Source organism: Heterodontus francisci, unplaced genomic scaffold (assembly GCF_036365525.1).
Source record: "Heterodontus francisci isolate sHetFra1 unplaced genomic scaffold, sHetFra1.hap1 HAP1_SCAFFOLD_51_2, whole genome shotgun sequence".
Taxonomy (NCBI): Eukaryota; Metazoa; Chordata; class Chondrichthyes; order Heterodontiformes; family Heterodontidae; genus Heterodontus; species Heterodontus francisci.
Genome location: NW_027141369.1, coordinates 5,973,960 through 5,986,705, shown reverse-complemented (window position 1 = coordinate 5,986,705; position 12,746 = coordinate 5,973,960). Strand labels below are relative to the sequence as shown.

Genomic DNA, 12,746 nt, shown 5'->3' with positions numbered 1-12,746 from the left:
ATTGAGGTGTACAAAATCATGAGAGGTATAGACAGAGTGGATAGCAAGAGGCTTTTTCCCAGAGTGGGGGTTTCAATTACTAGAGGACACGAGTTCAAAGTGAAAGGGGAAAAGTTTAGGGGGGATATGCGTGGAAAGTTCTTTACGCAGAGGGTGGTGGGCACCTGGAACGCATTGCCAGCGGAGGTGGTAGATGCGGGCACGATGGAGTCTTTTAAGATGTATCTAGACAGATACATGAATGGGCAGGAAGAAAAGAGATACAGAACCTTAGAAAATAGGCGACATGTTTAGAGAGAGGATCTGGATCGGCGCAGGCTTGGAGGGCCGAAGGGCCTGTTCCTGTGCTGTAATTTCCTTTGTTCTTTTTGTTCTTTGTATCCCCGGAGCAGTTGAAACAGCATTCCCCGTGTTTCAATAAGAAATTCTGATCTGAAATGAAGAAAAAACAGAAAATGCTGGTAATACTCAGCAGATCTGTCCATCACAGGACTGATACAAGCTCAATTCTCAATCCAAACAGTGAGAGATCCAAGCACTGAGACAGAATATGAACAGAGAGAGAAAAAACAGGTTAACTGTGCTATGAGAGTAAAAGCAGGAAATGCTGGAAATACTCAGCAGGTTTTGGCAGCATCTGTGTAGAGAGAGAAGCAGAGTTAACATTTCAAGTCAGTTACCCTTCATCACTGCTGACAAATATTATAAATGAAAAGGTTTTAAGCAAGTAAAGCTGGGGGTGGGGCAAGAGATAACAAAAGAGGTGTTGATTGGACAAGGTCACAGAGAATAACTGACCAGAAGGGCATGGAACAAAGGCGAACAGTGCTGAACAGTGCTCAATGGTGTGCTGAAAGACAAAGCGTTAGTACAGAGAAGGTGTGAATTGACTGTAATGCACTACGCACTCCGAACACAAACATGAAACATTTTTTTAAAACAGAAACAATGGGTAGACACAGTAGAAACAACCTAACCAAACTAAAAAAAAAAACTGAAATAAAATAACCAAATAAAAAAGAAAAAAAACTAAACATAAAAAAGTGTGTTTGGGGGGTGTGGGGGGTTGGGGGGGGGGGGCGTCCGTCATGCTCTGAAATGATTGAATTTAATGTTCAGTCCGGCAGGTTGTAGTGTGCCTAATCACTGACCTGAAACGTTAATTCTGTTTCTCTCTCCACAGATACTGCCAGACCTGCTGAGTGCTTCCAGCAATTTTTGTTTTTGTTTCAGATTTCCAGCATCTGCAGTATTTTGCTTTTATGTTATGAGAGTACTTCTACTGTTTTTGTAAACATGTTTTAAATATGTAAAGTTGAATTATGGACACTGATTCATGTGGAATCTTGAGGAGATTCCTCCAGTCCTCTGGCAACATTCCCATATTCAAGGAGGATTGAAAGATTGTGGTTCGAGTCTCCGCTCTTTCCAACCTTACCTCCCTCAGCAAACCAGGATGCAGCCCATTCAAACTGGGTGACTTTTCTACTGTGAGAGCTGCCAACCTTATAATTATCTCCTCTTTATCTATTTTCATTCCGTCCAATTTTCTCACTTCCTCCTCCTTTACTGTGACATTGGCAACATCCGCTCATTTTGTGATGACAGATGAAATGTACTTAATTAGTACCTCAGCCACAACCTCTGCCTCCACAGGATCTCCTAATTGACCCACCCTTTCATTGACTGTCCATATGTTGGTAAAAGACTTCAGTGTTCCCAGTTATGTGACCTGCTAATCGTTTCTCATACATTCTCTTGCTGATCTCATTTCCTTTTTCAGCTCTCCTCTGTACTTTCTGTATTCTGCTTGTTTCTCTACTGCATATAAATCCTCACATGATTTCGATATTAATGATTTTTGAACTATTTTGTTGAAGGATTGAGTTTTGTAAATTTCTCCCTAGCTCCCCTCATGGTCAGGCAGAAATTTTAACTGCTGTGTTTTCAAACAGCAACAGCTTTATTTGAAAAGCCATTGGGGCAGGATTCCGGGTTTTAATCCAGTCACAAATCTGGTTCTGATGTCTTGTGGCTCCAGCTGTCACATGACCTGTCAGAGGATGACCTCATAATTGACCCAGTCATGGAGCTGTGGGTTGATGTTTAAATTGTTTCAAAATAATTTTCCAGAAGGACAATTAAAATGAATCGATATAGAAAAGGTAGATTTTGTGAATTTGTGCTCCCAGTGGAAATTCCTGCAGTCAGGTTTTCAGATCCCCAATTCCCCACGGGAAGCTCTGTGCTCGGAGTCTGCATTCATTCCAACAACATTACACAGAATCATTTCATGGGAGACCCCAGTGTGAATTGTAGACAGGTGGGTCAGTTTTAACTTTCAAAGTAACACAGAAGCAAAATACTGCAGATACTGGAAATCTGAAATAAAAACAGAAAATGCTGGAAATACTCAGCAGGTATGGCAGCATCTGTGGAGAGAGAAACAGAGTTAACGTTTCTGGTCTGTGACCTTTCATCAGAACTCGGCTGAAATTGTTTGTGGAACAGACACGATGGGCCAAGTGGCCTCTTTCTGTGCCTTAAACTTTCTCTGACTCTGTGATTCCATGAGATTGTGGAATCAATTTCAGGGTCGATGACATTGCACTCTGTAAGGATAGGAAGATGGAGATTATTAAGTACAGTGCAAGAATATAGATGCTTTTACATTATTTTAATCAAAATTGATTTAAACTTTGTGTTCACGCATCCGATCTTTTGATCACAATGACACTGATAACAATGGAAAAAGCAAGACTTGCATTTCACGACCACAGGACGTTGCAAAGCCTTTTACAGCCAATGAAGGACTTTCCAAGTGTAGTCACTGTAGTCATGTAGGAAACATGGTGGCCAATGTGCGCACAGCAAGCTCCCAGAAACAACAATGTGATCAAAACGAGATAATCTGTTTTGAAGTGATGTTGATTCAGGGTTAAACAATGACCAGCATCCCAGAAATAATTCCCCTTCTATTCTCTGAAATAGTGCCATGGTACCTTTAACATCCACCTGAGAGGGCAGAGGGATCCTCAGTTTTCTGTCTCACCTGAAAAACAGCATTTCTGATAGTGCAGCACTGCCTTAGTACTGCACTGGAGTGTCAGCCATTTTTAAAGGGCTGTTAGTCCTACTGGAAAATATTTAAAGGAAGATTAAATGAAATGAAATAAATACATTGCTTTTGCCTCTCTCCCATCCCCCCAATAACAGTTAAATTAATTATTTGCCCTTTCCCTCCCAAAACCTACCTTTACCATCTGACCTTCCGCCCAAAACTGCACAAACTGTAAACTATAACCCTTCCCACCATCCCCTACACCCATGACATTCATTTGACTCCGTCTCCCCACCCCCACACTGAGAAACTTACCTTCTTCCCCCTCCCGACCAGTGTTGCACCTCATTTGCCCGGATGGGGCTCCGAAGGCACGGCAGTGCCGGCCACTGGGCTGAAGATCGCAGCTGGATATCAGGAAGTGATGCGATAATAATTAATGCAGGTTTGTGGTCCCGTTGCCGAGCGGTGGGGGTCCCCCCACAAGGCCTCGCCGTCGCCGGCAATATCGAGCCAGGCCCTGCCGGCGTTGAGGTCCGTGGCGGGCCTCATCTGGGGCCATCCTCAGGCGGCTCCCACCCCACCCCCACCACAGATCTCGACGTCGAGGGCGCTATAGAATCCACCCATTGTTTCTGTCAATATCAACTCCACAAGGATTTGCCTGTTAATTGTAGAAAAATTAAAGCTCTATAACCTTTTGATAAAAGAGGGTTCAAATCCATTTCCAAGCAAATGATAGTTCTCATTGTATCTAGAACATGTTTTCTTACATACAAACATACCAATTAGGAGCAGGAGTAGACCACTCGGCCCCTCGAGCCTGCTCCACCATTCAATAGTATCATGGCTGATCTGATTGTAACCTCAACTCCACATTCCCACCTGCCCCCGATAACCTTTCACCCCCTTGTTTATCAAGAATCTATCTACCTCTATCTTAAAATATTTCAGAATTTCTGTCGTCCAGCAACTCTCACTTTATTTCCAGGATTTCACCTAAAAAATGTATTTCCACACTTTGGATATCCTGTACTTCATTCATGTTTTTGCTCTCTGGGGTTTTCCCTTTAATTATATTCAGTGCTAGTATTTTACTGCCACACACTGACTGAAAGTGTCCCATCTTTCTGCAGGAAAAACACTCAGCTTCTTTGGCGAGGCAGTTTTCCCACTTGTGTCTCTCTCGGCCACACCTACTGCAATTGGTTGCAGCTACCACTAGATGTTCTTCCCGTCTTTCTTGTCTTTTATCACTAATTTTTCCTTTTGTTTTCTTAACAAATTCAATTGAGTCTGTAACTCTCGAGATCAGACTCTCCCTGTCCCCTCGGACAACGGATTGGTTAAACTTTCTAACCTCTGTTTGTCTGCTCAATTGAAACTCTTTCATTAATGTGTGACCAGCCCTGGACTGTAGATGATCTGAAAGGGTGTTGTCAAATACCCCGAACACAATCCTGTCTCCATTCAGCTACTCTCTTAAGTTGCCGTATTCACAAACCTCCGTGAGTTTGTTCAAGTCATTGATAAATGAATGAATACTCTCCCCTTTCTGTTTTGTACGCTTATTAAATTCAAAGTGATTCCTGACAATGCAGCAGCCAGCCGACATCATCAGAGCGCTCCAAGCTGCGCACATGCACAAACAGTCTCCTGCGCTCTGAGATGCTGCGCATGCTCAGCCGACGTCTTCCAGGACTAACTGGCGCATGTGCAGGAAAACGCTCTACCCCCTCGGCCATTCACTCCAGGCCGCTCGCTGCCCGCTCCTCGCTACCCCGCTCCCCCGCCCTCCGGCCGCTTGCTACCCCCCCACCCCCGCACTGCCCTCTCTCCGTCCACTCACGCCCCGCTTCCCCCCCACGTCCCTCCAGACACTAGCTCTCAGCCATGCTGCTTCCCTCCTCTCGGCCTCTCGCTCCAACATTCGATCATTCTTCACCGCACCACCCGATAAAGCAAGGCGAGACTCGAGGGGTGATGGGGCAATGTTGGAGCGAGTGGCCGAGAGGAGGGAAGCGGCAGAGCCCATGGCCGGGAGTGTGAGCAGACAGTGAGCAGGATGGGGGTTGTGATGGGTGAAGCGGGGAGTGAGCAGTCAGAGAGTGGGATGGGGGGAAGCGGGGAATGATCGTCCGGAGAATGGGATGGCACTGTTTAGAGGGGATTTGAGGAAAAAATGTTTTACCTCGCTGGTGGTTGGAATCTGGAACACATTGCCTGAAGGAGTGGTAGAGGCAGGAACCCTCACAACATTTAAGAAGTATCTAGATGAGCACTCAAAACGCCACAGAATACAAGGCTACGGCCACGTGCTGGAAAATGGAATTAGAATAGATAGGTACTTGATGGCCGGCACGGACATGATGGCCGAAGGGCCTGTTTCTGTGCTGTATAACTCTATGACTCTATGAAACCTCACTGAATTACAGAGGGTGTGCAGCACTGTCAGAGGTGCTGTCCTTCTAATGAGACTTCAAATAGCGCAACGTTCTCCGAGTATCAAAAAAAACATGTCCATTGTGTAGATATGTGCCATATTTGCTTATGAAATGACAGTCACTGCTCCGAAAGTAATTCACTTTAGGTGAATTAAGATGACTTGGTACTATATAATTGGCGAATGCGCAACAGGTAGCGGGGGACTGTTGGGGGTGGGACGGAGGCGGCGATGGCAACCTTTGAGGGGATTTTTGGGTCGAAGTTGTTTTCTGTGATAAATTGAGTAGCTCCATCTTTCATCCTGGCGGCTGCCTGAATGTCACAGACAGTGACGTTTCAGTGGAAGAGGCTGCATTTGCGCATGTGCTAGTACAGCGTCACCTGGTGGTTGCGTTGTCAGCAAATGCAGCGTTTAAACTTTGGCTCCACGATGACATTTTTTTCCTCAATTAAAATAGGTCTTGAGTGCCTTAATAACTTCTTCACATGTTGCCTTCTGTTCTTCATGAGGATGTTGCCTACACACTCCCTCCATTGCAGACAATAGCGTACTGACCTGCTCCATGTCTGGCTTCTGCACGAGACCGGATGCAGTACGATACCTTGCAAACCTCTGGAACCATCTCGGCCACTCCTCGGCTTGGTTCAGTCCAGTGACCTTTTCAAAGGTACAGGCAAAGATTTCTCCATCATTGCTTTGGTTTACTGTGGCCCCCATATAATATTCTGATATCTGTCAAGGCTTAGTACAGAATTTATAAGAATCTGACGGTTAAAATAACCTGAGTTTACTCTGCACATCTTGCATTGAAGGTTTCATCTACAACTCTCCATGAGGTGCCGTACAGATTATATTACATCACTTCCTGTGATGATGCACATAGTCTATTTATATAATCTGCCCAGTAACAACCCAATGTCCACTCTTATATTATTGTACAGATTTGTGAAAAGTTGAGGATGGGAATGGAACGTCTGAATGAAGATTTCATGATGCTGATGATGTAAATGAGGCTGATCTGTTTCCCATTCCACAATCCCTCTTTATTTCTGTGCATGTTTCTCGATGCTGTTTCAACCAAATTGAAAAAGAATCACAAATCCTCCTCTGGAGCCTCAGGTGTCCATTAGCAAAAGGCATGGTGGCCAAGTGGTAAGGCGTCAGTCTCGTAAACTGAAGATCACTGGTTCAATCCCTGTCCGTGCCTTATGATTAGTTTCTCACTTTAAATGTGATGTTTCCACAAAAGATGTCTGTTGCATTTGGTTCATCCATCTGGAAATCAGTGTGATGTTGCACTTTATCCTGGACACTGGGAATAACATGAGGAGTAGCCACATGGTCCCTCGAGTCTTCTCTGCCATTGATGGAGTGAAAATATCTGAGGTCCAAGCACTGAAGCTTATTACTGTGCATTTGCTTGATATTTAACAGAGCTATTCTATTAATCCCACATCCCGCACTCCTGTCCTTTCCCCCATTGCCCTGTTAGATTTTCCATGTCAGGTATATATACAATTCCATTTAGAGTTAACATTGAATCTGCTTCCACTGACCTTTCAGGATTGCATTCCAGACCAGAACAATACACTGCTGAAAAAACAACATCCTCATCACAACTCGAATTCTTTTGTCAATTACTTTAAATGTGTTTCCTCTGGTTACTGACCCTTCTGTCACTGGCAACACTTTCTCCTTCTTCACTCTGTCAAAACTCTTCAGGATTTGCATTTCCTGCTGCCTTTGCTGATATAACAAAGCTGAGCACACATCACCAAAAGGAATATGATTGGCTCTGAATCACATTTATCCTTCCTGTCAATCTGATGTGGACCTTGTATTTTCCCGGAACCAAACAATCTGAGCAGCAAGTGTGGGTTCCAGTGATTCCCACCGCTCTGAGAGAGAGAGGATGTGATAATGAGCCAGATAGAAGAAAGGAGTGAGATAGAGAGTAAAATAGCCCTGGTCTGTTTCTACTAACCCCCGGCCCCCTACTTAAAATGGCATCATTTTCTCCTGCCTCTCCACATTCTAATCCATTGATTAATGCAATCCTTTCATCTGGAACATAGAACATAGAACAGTACAGCACAGTACAGGCCCGTCGGCCCACGATGTTGTGCCGAACCTTTAACCTACCCTAAGATCAAACTACCTACATACCCTTCATTCAACTATCATCCATGTACCTATCCAAGAGTCGCTTAAATGTCCCTAATGTATCTGCATCTACTACCACCGCTGGCAGTGCATTCCACGCACCCACCACTCTCTGTGTAAAGAACCTACCTCTGACATCTCCCCGAAACCTTCCTCCATCACCTTAAAATTATGCCCCCTGGTGATAGCCCTTTCTGCCCTGGGAAAAAGTCTCTGGCTATCCACTCTATCTATGCCTCTCATCATCTTGTACCCCTCTATCAAGTCACCTCTCATCCTTCTTCGTTCCAATGAGAAAAGCCCTAGCACCCTCAACCTTTCTTCGTAAAACATACCCTCCAGTCCAGGCAGCATCCTGGTAAATCTCCTCTGCACCCTCTCTAAAGCTTCCACATCCTTCCTATAATGAGGCGACCAGAACTGAACACAATATTCCAAGTGTGGTCTAACCAGGGCTTCATAGAGCTGCAGCATAACCTCGCAGCTCTTAAACTCAATCCCCCTGTTAATGAAAGCCAACACACCATATGCCTTCTTAACAACCCTATCAACTTGGGTGGCAACTTTGAGCGATCTATGGACATGGACCCCAAGATTCCTCTGTTCCTCCACACTCCCAAGCATCCTGTCTTTAAGCCTGTATTCTGCATTCAAATTCGACCTTCCAAAATGAATCACTTCACACTTTTCCAGGTTGAACTCCATCTGTCCCTTTAATTCCTGTTTCCTAATCCATTGATGTTTCACAATGTACTGAACTGTCCCAATCCATTGATATAACTCAGTCTATAGAATTTCCCAATCCACTGATATTTTCCAGTCCATTGACTATCTCAATCCATTAATGGTTCCTGGCCATTGACATTCCCAATCCATTTATATTGCCTGTGATTTCAAAGCAACTGTGGAATACAAATAGTATCAGTATTATCAGATACATCGAGACGAGGTGAAATAGCCAAGTGGACAGATGTCAGGTTTATAAAGAAAAAAGCACTGGCTCGATATTTGTCCAGTCTATCACTGGATCTGAACTCTCAACCTACTGTTTTTCTGTGGGTCTGCTGACTTGTAGATGTGAAGAACCATTGGATGTTTCTCAATCCTCTGACTTTTCTCATTCTTGTGCCATATTTGTTCCTTTGGGTTCACCAGTGAAGAAAATTATTCCCTATTACATTTGGTGAAGACTTTAATAAACTCACATCCTTGTGTCTCACCATCTCAGGTCAAACTCCCTACAGAAACTTTAAACATTTAACTATTCTGCTGGAAACATTTTCAAGAGCGCAGCCATTCCTTCATTACGCTTCCTTCTTTGACATGTGATTGACAAATATGTGTGTAATGGAGAGAAAGAGAGTGAAAAAAAAGAGAGAGAGTGCGATAGAAAGTTAGAGGACCAGCTAAAGACAGATAGAGAGAGAAAGGCAGAGAGAGGTAAAGCGATAGACAGAGAGAGAGAGAGAAGGAGAGAGAGAGTCATTGAGTCATGGAGTCACTACAGTACAGTAAGTCATTTTGCCCATCAAGCCCATGTAAATCAATCCATTCAGTCCCATTCCCCCGCTCTATCCCCATCGCCCTGTAAGTTATCTAAACCTGTCATATTTATTATAATCTTGTACATGTCTATCAAATCTCCCCTCAATCTCCTTTGCTCCAAGGAGAACAACACCAGCTTCTCCAACCTAACCTTACAGCTCAAATCCCTCATGTCTGGAACCATTCTGATAAATCTTCTCCACCCTCTCAAGGACACTCACATCCCTCCAAACGTGTGTTGACTAGAACTGGCTGCAATTCTCTGGTTGTGGCCCAACTAGAGATTTATACAGGTTCAGCATAACTTCCCTACTTTTGTTCTCAGTACCTCTATTTATGAAGCCCAAGATCCCATATGCTTTGCTAACTACTTTCTCAATGTGTCCTGCCACCTTCAAAGAACTATGCATATGAATACCCAGGATTTTATTCCTAAAAATATGCTTTCTTCATATAAATCTGTAAAAAATGCATTATACAACAGTTCAAAACAGCACCAAGTTGACATTCCAAAAAGTGCAAAGGAAATCAGTTTTCTTCAATACAGGAGTGAGTTGCCTCACAACCCTTCCATTCCATTTTACCTGACATGGACATTTTACAGCAAACCCATATCTGGTGTATACAGCACGAGGGGTTTCCAATGAGTCCAGCTGCCCAGTTCACTATGGCGGGGGGACCTTACACAGTGGTCTTTCCCCATTGAGCCTTTGCAGTGGCTACCCCAAGCTTTAGTGCGTCCCTCAGCACGTCGTCCTGGACCTTGGAATGTGCCAGTCTGCAAAACTCGGTCGTGGACAACTCTTTGCCCTGCAAGACCAGCAGGTTTCGGGCAGACCAAAGAGTGTCTATCACCAAATTGATGGTCGTCCAGCAGCAGTTAATGTTTATCTCGGTGTGCATCCCTGGGAACAGCACGTAGAGCACAGACTCCTGTGTTACAGAGCTGCTTGGGATGAACCTCGACAAAAACCACTGCATCTCTTTCCACACCTGCTTTGCAAAGACACATTCCAGAAGGAGGTGGGCAACTGTCTCTTCCCCACCGCAGCCACCTCGAGGGCCGCGTGTGGAGGGGCGAGACTTCGGGCATGCAGGAAGGATCTGACAGAAAGGGCTCTTCTTACCACCAGCCAAGCTATATCTTGGTGCTTGTTTGAAAGTTCTGGTGATGAGGCATTCTGCCAAATGACTTTGTCAGTCTGCTCGGGGAACCATCCGACCGGATCCACCATCTCCTTTTCCCGTAGGGCCTTGAGGACATTCCGTGCAGACCACTGCCTGATGGATTGGTGGTCAAAGGTGTTTTCCCGCAGAAACTTTCCCACGAAGGATAGCTGGTACGGTATGGTCCAACTGGATGAAGCGATCCGCGGCAATGTGACCAGACCCATCCTTCGCAACACCTCAGCACATAGTGACACTTGGTGTTTGTGTAATGGGGCTCCACACACAGCTTGGTGCAGCTGCACACGAAGGTGGTCATCAGGATGAGGGCGACGTTGGGTACATTTTTCCCGCCCTTGTCCAGAGGTTTGAACATCGTGTCCCTCCCGCCCTGGTCCATTTTAGATCTCCCGATGATGCAGTTGAAGTCACCGCCTAGGATGACCAGCCTGGACGTCGCCAGCAGCAGTGGGAGCTGCTGGAAGACGGTCAGCCGCTCGCTGCGTTGTACCGGGGCGTACACGTTGATCAACCGGAGCGGAGCGTTGTTGTACATCACGTCTGCTACGAGGAGGCGGCCGCCCACCACCTCCTTAACTTCGGAGATGGTGAAGTTACCTCCCCGCAGCAGAATACCCAGGCCGGAGGAACGGCAGTCATTACCCCCCGACCAGATCGATGGCCCGTGGGACCACCATCGCGACCACTGCTTGTAGGTGCTGAGGTGTGGTATTCCACACTCCTGCAGAAACAGTAGGTCAGCTTTGACCTTGGCAAGGTAATCCAAGGTTGAAACACATCGCGTAGTAGATTTAATGCTACGCACATTAATGGAAGCAATTCTTACACCCATTTTTTACTAAAAATTAGTTGTTGCTTCCCATACCATTTGTCCTCGCCTCCTTGATGAAGGGTCACTGACCCGAAACGTTAACTCTGCTTCTCTTTCCACAGATGCTGCCAGACCTGCTGAGTGGTTCCAGCATTTCTTGTTTTTATTTCAGATTTCCAGCATCCACAGTATTTTGCTTTTCTCTCGCTGTCTCTTGCTGGTTTGCTCAGTACCTTTCTCTGTCTGTTCCTTTCTAAGTCCTGATAATATCTTCCTGGTTTTCTGTGTGTCTTTCTCTGCCTGCCTCATTGTCGGTGCTGTTACTCAGTGTCCTTGTGTCATTGTGCAGTGAGGGTGAGTCTGTCAGCACGTGTGTTGCTGAGTCCGGGATTCTTGAGAAATCCGACTCCAATCCTATTTTTATAAAAACATTGGGGAATGAACATATTTCACTAACGGGCAGCTGAAATCGAAAACAGTAGTTAGCAGAGTGGTGCAGTGGAAGCGTGCTGGGCCCCTAACCCAGAGGTCAATGGATCGAAACCATTCTCTGCTATTTATGTTTGGTAATAATACAAACAGTTCACTTTCAAAACATCAAGTATTTACCCATAATAACAAGATGCTTCCAAAGGCACTCAGTTGCAATCAGCTTCTTCTTTCCAGTGAACACATCTATCAGTAACAAATCACTTTTGCTCACACGAACACAAGCTGCAAACACGGACCAGCCGAGTCTCTCCCACTTTGTCAACACCTTCCTGCAGAGACTCCTCTCCACCACCAGATGGTGATGTTGACCACAATAAAACCAGGACAAATGGTCACAGTGAGGAGACGGTCAGTAACAGAAAATAAAGCAATAACAGGGAAAACCTTTACACAACAACAGGGTACATCTTTACACAACAGAAAACATATTTACACAACAGGAAATAGCTTTCGATAACAGGGAGAACACAATCATACAAATGCCTTGTTTCTCCATCTCAGTCTCGTTGCCTCTCTCTCTGTCCCTCACTTTTGCTTCCTCACAGTCTATTCTTGGTTTTCTGTGTGTTTTGCTCTCTGTCCCGTTGTCGATGGTGTTACTCAGCGTCCTTGTAACATTGTGTAGCCAGGCTAAGCCTCCTAACACCTGTGTTGCTGTAATAAAAACAGAAAATGCTGGAAATGCTCAGTCGGTCTGGCAGCATCTGTGCAGAGAGAAACAGTTAACAGTTCAGGTCTGTTTCCTTAGCTCACATTAACTTTGTTCTCTCTCCACAGATGCTGCCAGACCTGCTGATTATTTCAAGCATTTTCTGTTTATGTTTCAGATTTCCAGCATCTGCAGTATTTTGCTTTTGTACGTGTGTTGCTGTGTCTGGGAATGTTTGAGTGCAATGCTATTGCTTTATAAACAGCGTTGAAACAAACATTTATCTCGTTAACACACAGCACTAATACACAGCTGGATATAAACAGCAGCCTGCAGCAGAGGGTGCAGTGGAAGTTTATTAACACAAATAATTCACCAGCACTATATTTAC

At 45.0% G+C, this 12,746-nt stretch overlaps 2 non-coding genes across 2 annotated transcripts; both read left to right on the top strand.

The window, feature by feature from the left end:
• Positions 1–6,642: 6,642 nt before the first annotated feature.
• trnat-cgu (transfer RNA threonine (anticodon CGU)) lies at positions 6,643–6,714 on the top strand. Its single transcript has one exon. It is a non-coding gene; the product is annotated as a tRNA-Thr (tRNA).
• Positions 6,715–11,698: 4,984 nt separating this feature from the next.
• trnar-ccu (transfer RNA arginine (anticodon CCU)) lies at positions 11,699–11,770 on the top strand. Its single transcript has one exon. It is a non-coding gene; the product is annotated as a tRNA-Arg (tRNA).
• Positions 11,771–12,746: the final 976 nt, after the last annotated feature.